Raw genomic sequence first — 19,092 nt, 5'->3', positions numbered from 1 at the left:
GTGGGACATGTGCGCGGCTCTTGACCGAGCCCACAGCCTTCTCCCAGGCCAGGGCAGGCCCTCGCCCTCTCGACTCCTCAGCACTTGTTGGAGAACACAGCAGTCATCTCACTTGCTTCCAGGACACGACGGTCACATCTGAGGCTCCTCTGACCCTTCGTGAACAATTTCTTGTCTGGGCCGGTGTCCCCCTTCGTCTGCAGCCCTGAGGGAGGCGGGCCCTGGGCCGCCTGTCCCACGGATCAGGAGACTGCAGCTGCGTCCAGGGGGGAGACCCCACCCTGAAGTCACACAGCAGGAAGTGGCTGCATGGGGACCAGACCCCAGGAGGCTCCCTGGTCAGGATGCAGGCTCAGGGCCCCACCTCCCTTCACTGACCCTGAACAGCACCGCAGGCTGCTTCCCCGCCCCTGAGGATCATCCTGAGCTTTCCAGCCTGTCCCCCAGCCCAGCCTCCTGGGACACCAGGTTGGGCCTCCATCCTGCTCCTCCCCCACTTGGTCCTCATTGTCCTCGACCCTGGGCAAGGGCTCTTGGCACACAGTCTCCCTGCTTCCTCACTGATGCCCCTGGGTTCCGTACGTCCACGATGTCCACGTGAGGAACAGACTCAGAGAAGCGCCTGAGGTCTGGGACCCAGCCACCCCACTGCCTCTGCTAAGGAGCTTCATCCATCCCCGCCTTCCCTTGGCCCTGTGCACCTTCTCTCTGTGTGCACTGTCCCCTCATTAATGGCAGGATTACCTCGGTAGTAACTGGCAAGTAGCAGTCTTCCTGTGGATTACACACGTTTCCTTTATCAGGTGTACCCACTGCAACTGTTCTCACAGTCCACGGTTTGCCTGTGCGTTTGTTCGTGGTGAAGAGCAGGGTTTCTCCATCTGATGGAACTTGGTCCACATTATCTGGTCTCTCGCTGTGGTTGTCAGTCTGTCAGAGCTGATAGCATTTGCCTTGAACAATGGCACCAAGATTGTCCTGCGTTGATTTCCAGAACTTTCACATTGTGGGGCTTTGTTTGACACTCAGGTTCTTACCAAGTGTCAGAACTTTGAGACTGCGCCCGCTATCTTTTCTGGGCACAGTGGAAGGACACTAGACAGCAACACCAGAAGGGAAATGGGAAAATTCACAACTGTGGGAGATGAAACAACAGCCTCTTAAATAAGCAACCAGTGGGTCAAAGAACAAACCCAAAGGGATGTGACAAGACAGCTTGAGAAACAAGCAGAAAGAGAGACACAGCCTGCCACAACTTAGGGAACGCAAGGAAAGCGGCACTGCGGTATTAGGGATGGAGTTTACGGCAGTAATTGCTGGCCTTGGAAGAGAAGAGATCTCGAATCAAACACCTCAACACGTTACAGGAACGAGAAAAGGAAGAGCAGCCCTGACCTGGCGTTGGCAGAAGGAAGGGAGTTATAAACACTAGAGCAGAATGAAGCAAAACAGAGAGCAGAGAAAGCACAGAGGAAATCCATGAGATGAGCTGCATGTTCAGACACGGTCGACGGCAGGAGAGACCCTTCAGTACAGCAGCTAAGAAAAAGGAATGAAGGACCCCAGCGACTGAAGTCACATGAAAGAGTGGACAGCTCAAGGGGTGTGGCGCATAGAAAGCCGTTCTGCGAGAAACGATGAACCATTTGTAGCAACAAATTGCACTGCCTAGCAGAAACGGTCAGATTCGGAGAAACAGATACAAAGGAGAGGGAGTGAGTCGAGAAGAAATAAGGCATCCATGGGACCCTTCGTGAGGAGGGAGACCGAAGCCACAATCACAGTCCTGCCACCCGTGCAAAGCCCAAGACTAGCTGGCTGCACTGGCAAAGTCCACAAAACATTTTTTTATTAAACTTTTATTTAATGAATATAAATTTCCAAAGTATAGCTTATGGGTTACAATGGCTTCCCCCCTCCCATAACTTCCCTCCCGCCTGCAACCCTCCCCTCTCCCGCTCCCTTTCCCCTTCCATTCATGTAAAGATTCATTTTCAATTCTCTTTGTATACAGAAGATCAGTTTAGTGTATATTAGGTAAAGATTTCAACATTTTGCCCATATAGCAACATCAAGTGAAAAAACTACCATTGGATTACTAATTATAGCATTAAATAGCAATGTCACAAAACATTTAAACAGCAATGAGCAGCCATCGGCAGCAACTCTTCCCAAGGTGAAACAGAGGGAATTCTTGCCACTCCTGTGACGAGGCCAGCATCACCGGTCAGACCACAAGGAAAGAAAACAACAGAGCAATCTGCTGAAAGACTGTCGATGAAAAACCACTCACCCAAACGGCAGGACTCCGAGTTCAACATTACAGTCAAAAGCCCAGGACCTTATGCGGTCCATTCGTGTAATGTAAAGAAGGTCTCACAGAAAGCAAGGACAGAGAGCTCTTGATCATCCCAATGCATGCAGTGGAGGGATCCGAAAGAAAAAATGCAACACCTTTCAAGATCGAAAGAAAACAAACTTAGCCAAGTAGGAGCAGAAGGAAACTACTTCAACATATTAAGAGGCATTCTTGAAAATCACAAGTGGCCGGCGCCTCGGCTCACTAGGCTAATCCTCCACCTGCGGCGCCGGCACCCTGGGTTCTAGTCCCGGTCGGGGTGCCGGATTCTGTCCCGGTTGCCCCTCTTCCAGTCCAGCTCTCTGCTGTGGCCCGGGAGGGCAGTGGAGGATGGCCCAAGTACTTGGGCCCTGCACCCGCATGGGAGACCGGGAGGAAGCACCTGGCTCCTGGCTTCGGATCGGCACAGCACACCAGCCGCAACGCACCGGCCGTAGTGGCCACTTAGAGGGTGAACCAACGGAAAAGGAAGACCTTTCTCTCTCTCTCTCTCTCTCTCTCTCTGTCTCTCTCACTGTCTCATTCTGCCTGTCAAGAAAAAAAAGAAAGAGAATCACATGCGGACACCACTCCATGGGTAACTGTGAAAGCTTTTCCTCTGTGATCAGGAGCAAAGCAAGGAAACCTGCATCTACCACATGTTCTCAACATCCTGCTGGAAGCTCTAGACAGGGCAATTAGGCAAGAGAATGAAACAAAAGTAGTTTCCAATATGCCTTTATGTTAAGAAATATCCCATTAAACAACTCATCACTCTAAGAGGATAGCTGGTGAAATAGACTGTGAATTGTATAATAGGGAAAACCTGAAAGGGCTGTACCTGAGATAGAAAATGAACAATCCACGTCTGTCCCTCACATGTTTAGGAGAGAGACTTCATCTTAAACCTAGAGAGAGCAGATGAAGGGAAGTAGAGAACAACTACAGAGTAGTTAAAGGTAGGATGACGCAGCCAATAGTCGGCTCTTCGTAAAGACAACGCCTTCCACACATGCCGTGGGTTTGCCCGGAGGAAAAGTGGGGAAGCAGGAAAGCACCCCAATGGAGACAGTAAGGACCTCATCCATCAGAATGGCCAGCAGCTTTATGCTGAGAAGCTGGGAGATTTGGGCATCAGGTGCAGACTGGAACTCGGCACGGCATGATGAAACAGAAACAATCTGAACAGCGAATGTTCCTGCAAGGAGAAGAGGTGTGGAATCTGAGGGAAAGAGTCGCTGCAGGACCGACAGCAGAACAACCAGCGGACACAGATGGTGCCCAGAAAGGTCACAGGTGGAAAGCACAGGACTGTCTGTCAGAGAGCACAGAGGGAAACGTCTTGACCAAAGCATCAGCCACGCAAATCCAACTCTCTTCTAAAAACAAAAGTACAGCAGAAAGGAGTCAAGAGCATTCTAGACATGGAGTGGCTCTAGAGTGGGAATTTTTTGTATTGCACAGAGGCAATGTGTCAAGGGGAAAAATATATGATGTTCCTTACAGAAGCAGAGAAATGCTGATTTTTAGAAAATGAACATCCACTTACGATGAAGCATCTTAGCGAACTAGGAGGGAACAGGAACTGTAATATAGACAAATACACACACACGCACATACACAAACACACACATATTTATACATGCACACCTATATAAAGGGATCAAATTTCATGTCCCCCGTGTGTCCGCCACCCCCTCCCCCCGGGCCTTCTTAAGAGAGCTGTCTCAGTCCAGTGAGCGGATCTGCTGAAAGCCTGTATAAACCATGGCACTTCACTGCAACTCTGAAAGCCTTCCCCTGAGTGTGCGTGGCCACTGTCACCACTTCCAGGGCCATGGGCGATGTAAAATCACAGATACGCTTCAGCAAGTCTGTCTTCAATGCGCATGTGCGTTCCCCAGAGACGTACGTGTGCACACGCCCCATGGGGCTGCCTGGCCTTCTCCAGCACCGGGAAACCCTGAACCGCCCAGGAGAAGTTGAGCCCGTACTTCAGCACAGCCAGAAGCTGTGGTGTGTTTTTGTTGGGGACAAACCACTCGCTACCGAAACCATGAGCTAGTTATACCCTGCACCGACCCGAAGAGCAGCAAAGGGAACACCCAGTCCTGAATCAAAGCTGCATTGGAAGAACCCTGTGTGAGGAGGCATTGTGTTACACACACAGAGGGCTCAGGGAGGCAAAGCTACACTGCTCAAGTCCTACCCGGGGGATGTGCTGTGGCAGCACACACGAGTGCCTGATCAGGGCCCCAGTAAGGGGGTCCGTGGCACACCACCTCCTAACCCGAACGTGTAGACGTCTACAATGTGACAGCTCACTAAGCAGTTCATTCACGTTCTGCCACTTCCCTTGTTGTATTGTAGTCCACGAAGTTTGCATAAGGGTATTACCAGGGCTAGAATCCCAGGAGGGTGCACACACACACACAAAGTGAATCTTTGGTGACCTGTATATTCTCTGCACAAAAGGCCACACATCTAGGACTGAATAACAGAGATCTCTAGAAAATCCCCCATATGTTTGTAAATGGGGAACTATTCTTCATGTGACCCCTGGCTATGAGGGAAAGAAATCATAGTGAAAACAGGAATTATCTTGGACTCATAGAGAAATCTTGAATGGACTTTTGCTAGCTGATTCCACTGTGTCTTGTCTTTTGCATTTGCAAGATTTATATATTTATTTGAAAGGCTGAACGAGAGAGAGAGAGAGAGAGATTCTATCTGCTGGTCCTATCTCCTAATGGCCACAATGGCCATGGCTGGGCCAGGCTGAAGCCAGGAACCTGGCACTTCATCCGGACCTGCCGTGTGGGTGGCAGGCACCCAAGCACTTGGACCATCCTCTGCCTCTTTCCTAGGTGCACATCAGGAAGCTGGATCAGAAGCACAGCAGACCAGACTGGAACAGGTGCAGTGACATGGGACACAGGTGACGCAGGCCACATCTTCCCCAACTGCTCCACAAGCAGTGTTCGCTCTCGGGTCTTGAGGTCAGATTAGCCAAGGAAGAATCTGCTGCATAGGTCTGCTGCGTTCCAGACACCAAACTGCAGACGAAGCTAGTGACTGAAGATTTCTCTGGACGTCAACGGATGTCCCTGTGTTGGCTTGGATATGGGCCTTCACCAGAGCCTGCAGCTGCAAGGCCCTTCCATGGACTGGTCAGCCTGTGCCAGTGAGAAAATCTGTGCTCACACCCCAGCATTGGGGGAGGGCGATTGCCTGGCTTTGGGGAGTGGAGACGGGATCCGGTGTGGCAATGAGTCTTGACACACCTGTACAATTCCCTGCCCCACCAGTACCCTCAACCTGCAGGAGTCCTTTCAACGGCAACCTGTCAGGCACGTCCAGGGGTTGGCGAGAGCACCTTGGGGAAAGAAGGCTGCTCTTGGGCCTCCCCACTGCTGGTTGAATTGCAAGCTCTCTAACACCGACCAAGTCGGCCATGCTTCATCCCCCTCCTTTCCACCTTCTAATATTACGTAGGTGCCCTCTCCTCACCTGTCCTTTTGTCTTCATGGACTCAATCCTCCAGGAAGAATCCGTACAGGAAATGGGGAGGGGGAGGGAGGAGAGGGCAGAAGTGAGGCTGAGGGCGAGAATAGGTGGATGACGCCCATGAACAAGGGTGCCCCTGGGGAAGGCCTGGGCGGGACAGAGTCATCAAGAAGCTGAAACTGCTCCTGGCTCCCCCTTGGCCTGGTGCTGAGTCCCATGGCAGGGGCCGGGCAGCTGGTGGTGCCGGGCCTTGCCAGTGCCATGGGGCTGGAAAGGCCAGAGGAAGCCAGGTGCCCCTGTCGTGAGAGGGAAGGGAGCTGGGGGAAGAGGCCTTGGGGGTGCAGGATGGGAAAGTGGCCAAGGGCAGTGAGGTTGCCCACGGAGCCCTTCACTGCCTAACCGGGCGTCCTTTACCCACACGCTACACCTGCTGTTGGTTACATTCGATGGGGCAGTTGCATCCATGAGTGATCTCAAGGTGTGCTGCCCTAGCAAGGGAGGCTAGGGTGAGAGGAAGACAAAGCTCAGGGGCCAGGAGCCAGGAGCAGGAGAGGAGGAGGCAGTGGAGCCGGAAGGAGGCAGTGAGGGGCCTGGGCAAGCTGCACGGTGAGGCCGGATGGGGTGCGGAACCTGGGCAGAGCGCAGGTGAGGCTCATGCCGGAGGTGGGGTGAGGTGGGAGGGGAGGGCCAAGGGCAGGGGATCCGAGAGCAAAGAGAAGGCGTAAGGTCTGAGGTTCTCCCTCTCTCCAGTTGGAGAGGGTGGAAGCCAGGCAGTGTAATCGGGGAGCAAGGACTGAGAGCAGCGGACAGGGGAGACCGGTCCATAGGGGCAGAGCATGGGGGATGGGATCTGCCAGGTCTCTGGGGCCCTCCCCTGCCTCTGGTCCAAGGGCCTCCTCATTCCAAGTAGGGCCTGGCGCTCCCCCTGAGGGCTGGCTTGCGGGGCGCGGGTGGATTGGGAAAACCAAGAATGAGGGGTGCATGTGGCCATCTGCCTTGCTTCATCCCCCATCTCAGAGCCTTCTCTCCAAAGAGGGGCCCTTGTCCAGCTACAGGCTCCACCTGCCAGCCCAGGCTGTGTCCTTCCCTCCCTTTCTCCGCCAGCGGCTTCCCACAAGCAAGCTGGATGAAGGGCACTGCTCCTCCTGGGTCCTCTAACGCCAAGATTCTTCCTGACTCCCAAGCCTCTTCACAGTCACACACACACACATACACACACAATCACACACACACACAACTATGCCTGTTAGAACACCATGGGCCAGCCAGTGTGATGCTAACATCTCTGCTCAGGTGAAGCATGTCAGAGAGAGCGAGAGCGAGAGCGAGAGCTAGAGAGAGAGAGTGCGAGAGAGGGAGAAGAGGAGAGATTAATCCAGGGATCAATACATCTGCAGAGATTGTGCATTCTTTCGCTGTGAGTGCTTGGCTGCAATCTCATCCCCCGGGAGCCTTCATTTCAAGGACCCAGTCTGCTTTTCTCCCACAGTCCAATGAATGCATCAGCCACTCAGTTTCTGTTCCCATGGCAACTGGGACTAATGGCCTAGGGACTAGGATGAGACAAAGAGAAAGCAAAGAAACCTGCCTGCTCTCTCTTCCTCTGAGGCACACCAGCCTCTGTTCAGCGATAAATAGGAAATTCTATTTAGTTCTGGTGTGCCCTCCCCTCCCTTCCCCGCTTCGGGGAGGACAGTAGAAAGGTACAAGGATCCAAGAAGGATCTAGCGTTCTGTACCTACACCAAGTGCCTTAGTGGCTTGGAGACCCAGGCTTCTTTGTCCCCTGGATACTTTCTTACTGTTTGCTCTATCTCCAAATGCTGCCTGTGCAATCCAGCATCCTGCTACCCTCGCCTCCCCTGCACTGTTCCCATCCCCTAGACTCCACTGTGTGGTGGGAATCTGCCTGCCGCCCCAGTTTCATTCCACACAGCTCAGTTCCAGCCCAGCTTCAGATGTGCTGCCCCCAGAACACTTCCAGGGTCTTCATTCGTGGTTCCCACAGGGCAGGCTCCTTCTCTTCTCCTCTGTGTCTGTGCCGGGGGGACTTCTGCCCAAATCACGGCTCTGGATTATAGGGCTGCCCCTTCCTGCCCCACTATTCCTTTACCCATGGACCCACTCAAATGTTGGTTTGGTGCAGGGGTTAAATTACTCTATAGTATTCCTTATCCTATATCAGATTCCTTTTTTGCCTCCAAATTCTACTCCCAACTCCAGTTTCTTGCTAGTGCAGTTGTTTTGGGGCAGCAAATAATGGCTCAAGTAACTGGGTCCCAACCCCAACATGGGAGGCCCAGATGGAATTCTGGGCCCTTGACTTCAGCCTGGCCCAACCCACAGATATTTGGGTGTGAAATGGCAACTGGAAGATTCTCTCTTTCTTTCTGCCTTTCAACTAAAATGAAAATAAATAAATAAATAAATGAATAAATCCATTAGATTGAGCTCTGCATCAGAGAAGAAATAAAACAGCGGAAAAACTGCCTTTCCAGGAGACTGACCGAGGGAAAATTTAAGGAAAGTGTGGGTTACAGAAACTCTCAGCAGCACAGAGACTTAGAAAGCTAGAACAGAGAGTAGCACAAAGCACAGCGCAGCTCCTCCTCTGACTCCCAGGGTTGGGGAACTCCATCATGCCAGGAAAGCTGATGTGCAAACTCTGTGCCCCCATCTTTGCTGCAGACAGACCAGCCTAGCGACAGAATCCCACAACTGTCAGTGGCATTAAATTCCAGCTAGGAAACTGAATGCTGCTTGGGCAACTGCTTTGTTCCAGGAAAGCAACACACATTACCTTTCATCCAAAGACCCAGACCTGAGCTGCTGCAGCATAGCCGCTGCTATACTCCTTCTGTCTTGGGGAATGGAAGATAGTCTTGCCAACATGAGAAGTTTCCAGAGCCGGAGCCAGCATGCTCCACAGGGTAGAGAACAGGCCCCTGTGCATTCTGTAGCTGCGGGATTGCTGGTTACTAGTCCTAGAGGCATGTGTTTCTACCCTGAAGGATCTAGGGAGATTCCCCTCTGATTCTTGGGGCTTGTCACCAGTAGCAGCCAACACAGAACTCAGAGGACCAGACCTGGTCCTTCATCTCTTAGCACAGGGTTCTGAGGCTGCAGGCTTTAAGTTGAAGCCAATCCTTGTTTATCATTCTGAAAAATCCTAAATCCCTAAAGAATTTATAACATGGCTTACTGAATATTTTAATCCAACAGTTGAGACCTATTATACAGAAAAGAAAAATATTTTCAATATATTATTGCTCATTGGTAATGCACATGGCATCCAAGCACTCTGATGGAGATGCACAGGATTAAAGTTCTGTACATGTCTGCTAACAATGTAATTTCTGCAGCTCATGCATGAAGGAACAATTTTGATAACTTAGTTTTATTATTTAAGAAACTGTTTTGGAAGGTTATAGTTGCCATAGATAGCAGTTCCTCCAACAGATATGGACAAAGTAAACTGAAAAACATATAAAAGCATTTACTATTCTAGATACCATTGAAGCATTTATGATTCCTAATGAGAAATTCAATTTATAAGCAGTAACAAGACTACTGAAGAAGTTGAACCCAGCCTTCATGGATGGCTTTCAGAGTTCCAAGACTTCAGTGGAAGAAGTAGCTGGAAGATAATAGCAAGAGAATTGTTATCAGGGAACTGAAGATGTAACAGAATTGCTGCACTCTCATGATAAAAATTTAATGGATAAGGAGTTGCTTCTTACAGATGAGAAAATAACAATGTTTCTTTTTAAACAAAATATCTACTTATTTCAAAAGCGGAGTTACATAGAGATGGAGAGACAGATGGGGGGGGTTGAGAGAGAGAGAGAGAGAGAGAGAGAGAGAGAGAGAGAGAGAATTGTTTGTTCCCACCTCAAATGGCCGCAATAGCCAGGGCTGGGCAAGGCCAAAGGCAGAAGGCTGGAATTCCATCTTGGTTTTCCATTTTGGGTCATCCTCCACTGCTTTCGCAGGCACATTAACAGGGAGCTGGATTAGAAATGGATCTGTCAGGACTTGAATGTATGCTCATATGGGATGCCTGGCAGCTTAACATATTATGCATGGCAGCTTAACACATTGCAGCACAATGCCAGCCTTAGAAAGTGGTCTCTTAAGATAGTAATGGACACTATAAGAAACAATGAACTGATCAACTCTTGTCCTGACTCTAGATGTACAATGTAATACTTTATCCTTTTTAGTATTTGTTGTTGTTTTTGTTGTTGTTGTTCTAGTACTAGTGGTTGAACTCTGTAATTAGCACACAATTACTCTTAGGTGTTTAAATTTTAACTGAAAGGTGATCCCTGTTAAATTTAAGAGTGGAAAAAGAGAGGGAGGAGATGTACAATTTGGGACATGCACAATCAGACTTGCCCCAAATGGTGGAGTTAGAAATGTGCCAGGGGATTCCAATACAATCCCATCAAGGTGGCATGTACCAATGCCATCTCACTAGTCCAAGTGATCAATTTCAGTTCACAATTGATGGCTCTGATAGGTCTAAGAGTCAAAGGGATCACACAAACAAGACAAGTGTCTGCTAATACTAACTGATAGAATCAAAAAGGGAGAGAAGGATCCAACATGGGAAGTGGGATACACAGCAGACTCATAGAATGGCAGACGTCCTAAACAACACTCTGGCCTCAGAATCAGCCCTTAAGGCATTTGGATCTGGCTGAAGAGCCCATGAGAGTATTGTAGGCATGGAAAGCCAAGATACCATGGAAAAGAAAAAAAGAAGACCTAAATGAAAGATCTCTGTGAGTGAGATCCCAGTGGAAAGAACGGGGCCATCAAAGAAGGAGGTACCTTTCTCTGAAGGGAGGAGAGAACTTCCACTTTGACTATGACCCTGTCGGAATAAGATCAAAGTCAGCGAACTCTAAAGGCTTCCATAGCCCTGGCAACTCATGACTAGAGCCTAGGGAGATTATTGACGCCATGAACAGGAGTGTCAAATTGTTAAGTCAGCAACAAAAGTCACTGTGTACTTACATCCCATGTGGGATCTGTCCCTAATGTGTTGTCTAATGAGCAGTGATGCTATAACTAGTACTGAAACAGTATTTTTACGCTTTGTATTTCTGCGTGGGTACAAACTGATGAGATCTTTACTAATTATATACTGAATCGATCTTCTGTATATAAAGATAATTGGAAATGAAAAAAAAAACCTGGTGTTAAATTGGAAATGGCATAGAAAATTAATTAATTTTTTAAAAAAAATATTATGTAAGATCTCTGTCTTTAATGTACTGTACACTCTTATTTAATGCTATAACTAGTACTCCAACAGTATTTTTTTTCACTTTGTGTTGCTATATGGGGGCAAACTGTTGAAATCGTTACCTAATATATACTAAACTGATCTTCTGTATATAAAGAGAATTGAAAATGAATCATGATGTGAATGGAAGGGGAGAGGGAGCGGGAAAGGGGAGGGTTGTGGGTAGGAGGGTAATTTTGGGAGGGGGAAGCCATTGTAACCCATAAGCTGTACTTTGGAAATTTATATTCATTAAATAAATGTTTAATTTAAAAAAAAGATACAATTACCTCTCGGTGAAGATGCTGTGAACATTGTTGAAATGATAACAAAGGATTTAGAATATTGCATCAACTTATTTGATAAACCAAAAGCTGGATTTGAAAGGACTGAGTCCAAATTTGGAAGAAATTCTACTGAAGGTAAAATACAATATAACAGCATGAAATGCTATAGATAAATCTTTTGTACAAGGAAGAATCAACTGATATGAGAAACTTCATTGTTGTTTTATTTTAAGAAAGTATAGTAACCTCATCCTTCAGTTAGCACCAGTCTGATCCTTCAGTAGCCATCATCATCAAGGCAAAACCCTCCAGCAGCAAAAACATTATGATTTGCTGAAAGCTCCAATGATCATTAGCATTTCAGTTATAAACTATTTTTAAATTAGTTTTAAATTAAGTTACCTTTGTTTTTAGACATAATGCTGTTGCACACATAACATACTACAACATAGTGTGAACACAGCTTTTATATGCACTATGAAACAAAAAAAATTGATTCACTTTATCACAATATTCGCTTTGTTGCCATGGTCTACAGCTGAACCCACAATATTTCCAAAGTAAGCTTGCAGTTTACCTGTGTGGAGAGGGATGGAATTAGGAGAGTGACAGCTGATTATCATAAGTTTACCCAAGTGGTTACTCCAATTGCAGGTGCTGTACCCTCTGTGGTATCACTGTTTGCACAAATTAGCGCATTTCTTTGTACCTGGTTTACAGCTACTGATCTGTCAAATGCCTTTTTCTTTTACTTGTCCATAAGGTCCCCCAGGAGCAGTTTTCTTTCAGATGACAAAGCCAGAAAAACACCTTCACCGTCCTACCACAAGGTTATGTCAGTTGTCCAGCACTATGCTATAATTTACTTAACCAAGACCTCAATGATCTTTCCATTTCACAAGCTATAACACTGATCCCATGAAATTGATGACATTATGCTAACTGGACATGGTGATCCAGAAATAGAGATTATGCTTATTAATTAGACATTTACTGAGAGGGAAATAACTCTGCTGAAAATTCAGTGGTATTCTACTTTACTGAAAATCCCAGGTTTCCATAAATATGGGGCATGTCAAGATACTCATTCTGAAGTACAGAAATAATCATTGAATCTGTTCACCCTCGCAAAGATAGGGGCACAATGTCAGGGGCAATATGGACTTTGGAGACAACACATCCCTCCCTTGTAATACTTTACTCCATTTGCCTAACAACTCCTAAAGCTGTTGGCTTCGAGTCAGGCTCAGAACAAGAGAAGGTTTCACAATAATAGGTCTAGGCCCATATGAAATCTGCTCTGCCTCTTAGGCCATGTGATCCCCACTAAATGCAATGGTGCTTGAGGTGTAAGTGGTAAATAAGGTGCTAGTTTAGGGCCTTTGACAGGTCCCTGTAGTTGAATCACAGAACATACTTTTTAGATTTTGCAGCAAGGCCCTGCCATTATCTACTATTCTCCTTTTGAAAACAACACTTGGCTTACTACTGGGTTTTTGTAGAAACTGAATTGCATGACCTAGGGCAACCAGGTTACCATGTGACCTGAGCAGCCCATCTTGAACTGGATGTCATTTGACTCATCAAGCCAGAAAGTTGACTGTATACAGCAGCACTCTATCATCAAATGGAAGTGATGTGTGTGTTGGGGGTGGGGGAGATACGAGGCCTAAGCAGGCTCTAAAGGCACAAAGAAGTTACATGACATGTCCAAATGCCCATTGTCTTTTACTACACTGACTTCTCTCTCCCAGATTGCACCTATGGCCTGATGAAGAGTTTCCTATGATCAGATGGCAGAGGAAGAGAAAACTCAGGCCTTGTTTGTAGCTGGTTCTGAATGGTAATGCAGGTATCACTTGAAAGTGGACAGCTATAGCATACAGTTCTACCGTGAGACATCCCTGAAGGACAGAGAAGGGAAACCTTCCTAGTAGGCAGAATTTGTGGCAGTACACTTGATGGTGCACTTTTCTTAGAAGGAGAAAGGTCAGTTCTAGATTTATATACTGATTCATGGGCAGCCAGTAGTTCAGCTGGGTAGTCAGGGACTTCATTGAAACATGACTAAAAATTTGTGACAAAGCAGTTTGTGGGAGCATTTGTGGGAGAGACAGATAAATCACTCTGAATAGGAGAGAAAATAAGATATTCCTTTCCAGTTAATGCTCAACAAAGTGTGACCTCAGCAGAGGAGTATCTTTTAACAAGATGTATTTATTGGGGCCGGCACTGTGGCACAGTGGGTAAACGCCCTGGCCTGAAGCGCCAGCATTCCATATGGGCGCCGGTTCAAGACTCAGTTGCTCTGCTTCCAATCCAGCTCTCTGCTATGGCCTGGGAAAGCAGTAGAAGATGGTCCAAGTGCTTGGGCCCCTGCACCCACGTGGGAGACCTGGAAGAAGCTCCTGACTCCTGGCTTCAGGTCAGCACAGCTCTGACCATTGCGGCCAATTGGGGAGTGAACTATCAGATGGAAGACCTCTCTCTCTCTCTCTCTGTAACTCTGACTTTCAAATAAATAAATAATTCTAAAAAAGGTGTATTTATTTATTTGAAAGTCAGACTTACAGAGTAGGAAACACACACATGCACACACACACACACAGAGAGAGAGAGAGAGAGAGAGAGAGAGATCTTCCATCCACTGGTTCAATCCTCACATGGCCACCATCGCCAGTGCTGGGCCAGGCTCAAGCCAGGAGCCAGGAGCTTCTTCCAGGTCTCCTATGTGGGTGCCAGGGGCCCAAGCACTGTTTCCATCTTCCACTGCTTTTCTCAGGCCATTATTAGGTAGTTGGATCAGAAGTGGAGCAGCTGAGACTTGAACTGACACCTATATGGGATGCCAGCATCACAGGTGGTGACTTTACCAGCTATGCCACAATGCTGGCCCCAAGCAGAGAAGTATTTTTATATAATTAAGTTGACAAGATGACATTCAGTGATAGTCATCAGCCTTTCACCAACCACATCTGTCATCACCTAATGGGTTCATGATAAAAAGTAGCAGTGGTGGCAGGGAGAGAGGTTATGTATGGGCTCAGCAACATGAACTTCCACTCAACAAAACTGACTTGGCTACCATCACCATCAAGTACCCAGTCTTCAAGCAGTAAAGGCATCATTGAGCCCCTTTGTGTATCATGAGTCCCCAGAGTATTCATCTGGCTAGCCAGTGGACGTTTCTTTACATTGGAAGGCTCTCTTTATGGAAATGGCAATGCTTTGTCTTTACTGGAATCGGTACTCTGGATATAGTTTTCCTTCACCTGCATGCAGTGTTTCTTCCAAAACTACCAACTATGGAGTTACAAAATACTTTAACCATTTCTGTTATATTCCACATACCATTGCTTCTGCTCAAGGAACATACTTCACATCAAAAAGTGTGGAAATGGGCTCATACTCATTAAATTCAACTGTTACTTACCATGTCCCCACACCCCACCCCATGCTGAAGTATCCAGGTTTATAGAATGGTGGGGTGGGCTTTTAAAGGCTTTCTAGGGTAGTGTCAAGATTCTATAGAAGACCATATTTACTCTGAGTCAATAGCCATTATGTGATGCTGTTCTCTGGCTGCCTGAATTTATAGGTTCAGAAATAAAGATTGTAGAATGGAGGTGACACCACTTAACAGAACTTCTAGTGATCCTCTAGCAAAATTTTTCTTTGTGTTACTGCAACTTTATGCTCTGATGGGCTAGAAGTCTTAGTTCTAGCATCAGAAGACACAACAACAACTCCATTAATGTGGAAGTTAAGACTGCCACTCCGCCAACTTGAGCTCTTCACCCTTGTGTCAACAGGCCAGTGACCTCTCTTAGTGTTACTATACCCCATGATTAAGGTCAATGGAAGCCTTTAATAACTTAATCCAGGCAGGGCTACAAATGACCCTTACACTCCAGGAATGAAGATATGGACCACCCTCTCATGTAAAGAACATTGAGCAGCTGAGATTTCGTTCATTCCCCAAATGCCTGCAACAGTTAGCACTGGGCCAGACTGGCCAGACTGAAGCAAGGAGCCAGTAGGAACCCAATCAGAGACTCACATAGATGGCAGGGACCTACTACTTAAGTCATCACCACTACCTCTTCCACATTAGCAGGAATCTGGAGCTGGGTATCCAACTAAGATACTCAGATAAGGGATGTGAGTCTCTTAAATGCTAGGCTAAATAACTGCTTAATTTATATGTCTTTTGTATGCTAATTAGGTGATTGATGACTGCGGGATCCTAGAAAGCTTTGACATGAGGGCTAGTTGCCAGAGGAACCAACCTTGTAATAAGAGGATTGCAACCTCTGGAGAGCCAAGCTGAATATGCTGAGCTGATCATCAATGACTGTTAATTTAATCAAACATGCCTGCATAAGGAAGACCTCATAGAAACCCAAGAGGACAGAGTTCAGAGGGTTTCCAGGGTTGCTGCACATGGAAATGGTGAGTTTGGGGCTTGGCTGAGGGGACATGGAAGCTCCATGCCCTTGATCCATGCTTTGCCCTATGCTTCTCTTGCATCTGAGTGTTCATCATAATCCTTTGCAATATACTTCATAATAAACCAGTGAACAAAACAAAGCACTTTCCTGACTTCTGTGAACAATTCTAGCAAATGTTTGAACTCAGAAAAGAGAGAAGCCCCAATTTTTAGACAGCTGGTCAGAAGTTTGAAGGCTTGGACTTGAAATTGGTACATGAAGTGGTAGGATAGCTTGTGGGACTCTGCCCTTAACCTGTGAGATCTGACTCTTGCTCCAGGTGGATAGTGTCAGAATTGAATTATAGAACACATGATTGGTGTCCACTGAAGAACTGTTTCATGTGAAGGGAAACTGTCACACAACTAGTTATAAAAGTGATTTGTGGGACTGATGTTGTAGCATAGCAAGTAAAGCCATGGCCTGTGGTGCCTGTAATCCCATATGGATGCCAGTTCATGTCCCAGCTTTTCCACTTCTGATCCAGCTCTCTGCTATGGCCTGGGAAAGCAGTAGAAGATCTCCCAAGTGCTTGGACCCCTGCACCTGCATGGGAGACCCAGAAGAAGCTCCTGGCTCCTGGCTTCATTCTGGCCTAGCCCTAGCCATTGCAGCCATTTGGGGAGTGAATTAGTGGATTGAAGATCTCTCTCTGTGTCTCTCCCTCTGTCTCTGTAACTCTGCCTCTCAAATAAATAAATAAAATGAATCTTTTTTTAAAAAGTGATTTGTGTTGAGTATAAAAGGAGAAGAAACAATAAGCATGCACAGTTGCTTTTTCCTCTTATAAAACATTTTGTGTGATTTCTATTCTGTTAACTTTGTTCAGCCTTTTTTTATGACCCACCATGTGATATCTCTTAATGAAGAACGAAGAGTGTCTTGATGTTGCGTATAATGCTCTATTTGGTCAAGTTGTTTGGAAGTGTTGTTTAGGTAATTTATATCTTTATTGATTTCATGCCTACTAATTCTATTCATTACTGAGAGATTAGGTAAGGTTTTTTTTTTTTTTCTTAAAAGACTTTAGCTTTTTGCTTTATTTTGAAGCAAAGGTAATCTTACACACAGGAATAACAACTAATATAATTGCAAGCTTTATTAAGAATTTTACACATGCAAGGTCTTGCTTGAAAATTAATTTTAGTGGAATAACACTTTTACTCCTCAAAGTCTTCCTAAGCCTCAATTTCTGTTTTTGTTGTTGTTGTTTTGTTTTAAAACTTCTGGAAGACGCAAGGGAAAAGAGATGGGCTTTAAACTCTCCCACTATCACTGCAAAACTTTCCACTTTTCCTCTCAGATCTATCCACTTTTGTCTTATATTTTAAAGCTCTGTTGTTAGGCATTTGTATTGGCTTTCTCTGGGTCTAATTGATATTTTATGGCGATATATGCTCTATTGAATCACATGGTTGCTCTTGCATTTTCAATGTCCATTTTTAAAAGATCTGTTTTCAATGTAAAATACTATTAAATTGGGGCCGGTGCTGTAGTGCAGCAGGTAAAGCCGCTGCCTGCAGTGCCGGCATCCCATATATGAGTGCCAGTTCGAGTCATGGCTGCTCTACTTCTGATCCAGCTCTCTGCTATAGCCTGGGAAAACAGTAGAAGATGGCACAAGTCCTTGGTCCCCTGTACCTATGTGGGAGACCCAGAAGAAACTCCTGGCTCCTGGCTTTGGATTGGCGCAGTTCCAGTCTTTGCAGCCATTTCGGGAGTGAACCATCAAATGGAAGACCTCTCTGTCTCTCTCTCTCTCTCTCTCTCTCTCTCTGCCTCTGCCTCTCTGTGACTCTGCCTTTCAAATAATAAATAAATCCGGCCGGTGCTGCGGCTCACTAGGCTAATCCTCTGCCTGTGGCGCCGGCACCCTGGATTCTAGTCCCAGTTGGGGTGCTGGATTCTGTCCTGGTTGCTCCTCTTCCAGTCCAGCTCTCTGCTGTGGCCCGGGAAGGCAGTGGAGGATGGCCCAAGTGCTTGGGCCCTGCACCCACATGGGAGACCAGGAGGAAGCACCTGGCTCCTGGCTTCGGATCGGCACAGCACGCTGGCTGTAGTGGCCATTTGGGGGGTGAACCAATGGAAAAGGAAGACCTTTCTCTCTGTCTCTCTCTCTTTCTCACTGTCTAACTCTGCCTGTCAAAAAAAAAAGTTGTACTGTTTTTTTCTTACCTCACAAAGTCCCCTTGCCTATTCTCATTCTGATACTTTATCAACCATTGCGCAAACTCAGTATATAACTCTAGTGGCTATTGAGCTCTACTTACCAAGCAAAGAGAGTCCTACTGAGCAATTTAGTTTCTTTATACACAGCTCTTTTGTGTCTTTTAAAGTATACACTCTTGTATTTCTTTAACTTTATCAAGTTTTTGTTTTAGTTGTTACTATTGTCAAACAGAAGTGGCACAGCTGTACGTTATTTAAATGGTATGTTCACAGAAGCTATATTGAAGGCTACTTTATCTAAGACATTTCTGACTAAAAGCCCTTATGTTTATTTTCCAAAACTAAATTGGAAAAATACTCAAAATATTTTGCAAATTGCATATCCCATATATTGCAGACATACTTGAATATTTTGTTATGTATATTTGTTAATGCCTATGGGGGATACGCCATAATTCATTTAAAGAACCCCCTATTATGATCATTTAGATGTTCTCCTGGTGATAAGTAGGAAAACCAACAAGTTTGAGTAATAACTGCACAAGATAAAATTATTTTTTTCTTATTTTAAAAATGTTTTAAAATATTTTATTTATTTGAAAGCACACGAGAGAGAGAGAGAGAGAGAGAGAGAGAGAGAGAGATCTCATCAGCTGTTCACTCTCCAAACGTCCGCAAGAATTAGGGCTAGGCCAGGCTTAAGTGAGTAGTTGAGAACTCAATCCTGGCCTCCCATGTGGGTGGCAAAGACCCAAGTACTTGAGCTATTACTTGATGCCTCCAAAGTGCACATAAACAGGAAGCTGGAATAAGGGGCAAAACTGTGACTTAAACCCAAGCATGCCTTCCTATGAGTAGGTAGTTGTTAAAGGTGCTGGAAGATTTTTAACTATGTTTGAAGATTACATTTTATTTTAGAAGAATTTGAAAGAACTAAATTAACGTATGTAGTGGAAAACTCTTGATCAGTAAAATGTAGGAGATGCCGATGAGATAGGAAGAAAAGACT

Source organism: Lepus europaeus, chromosome X (assembly GCF_033115175.1).
Source record: "Lepus europaeus isolate LE1 chromosome X, mLepTim1.pri, whole genome shotgun sequence".
NCBI classification, from domain to species: Eukaryota; Metazoa; Chordata; class Mammalia; order Lagomorpha; family Leporidae; genus Lepus; species Lepus europaeus.
The sequence above is the reverse complement of the archived record's forward strand: the minus strand, read 5'-3'. Positions refer to the sequence as shown.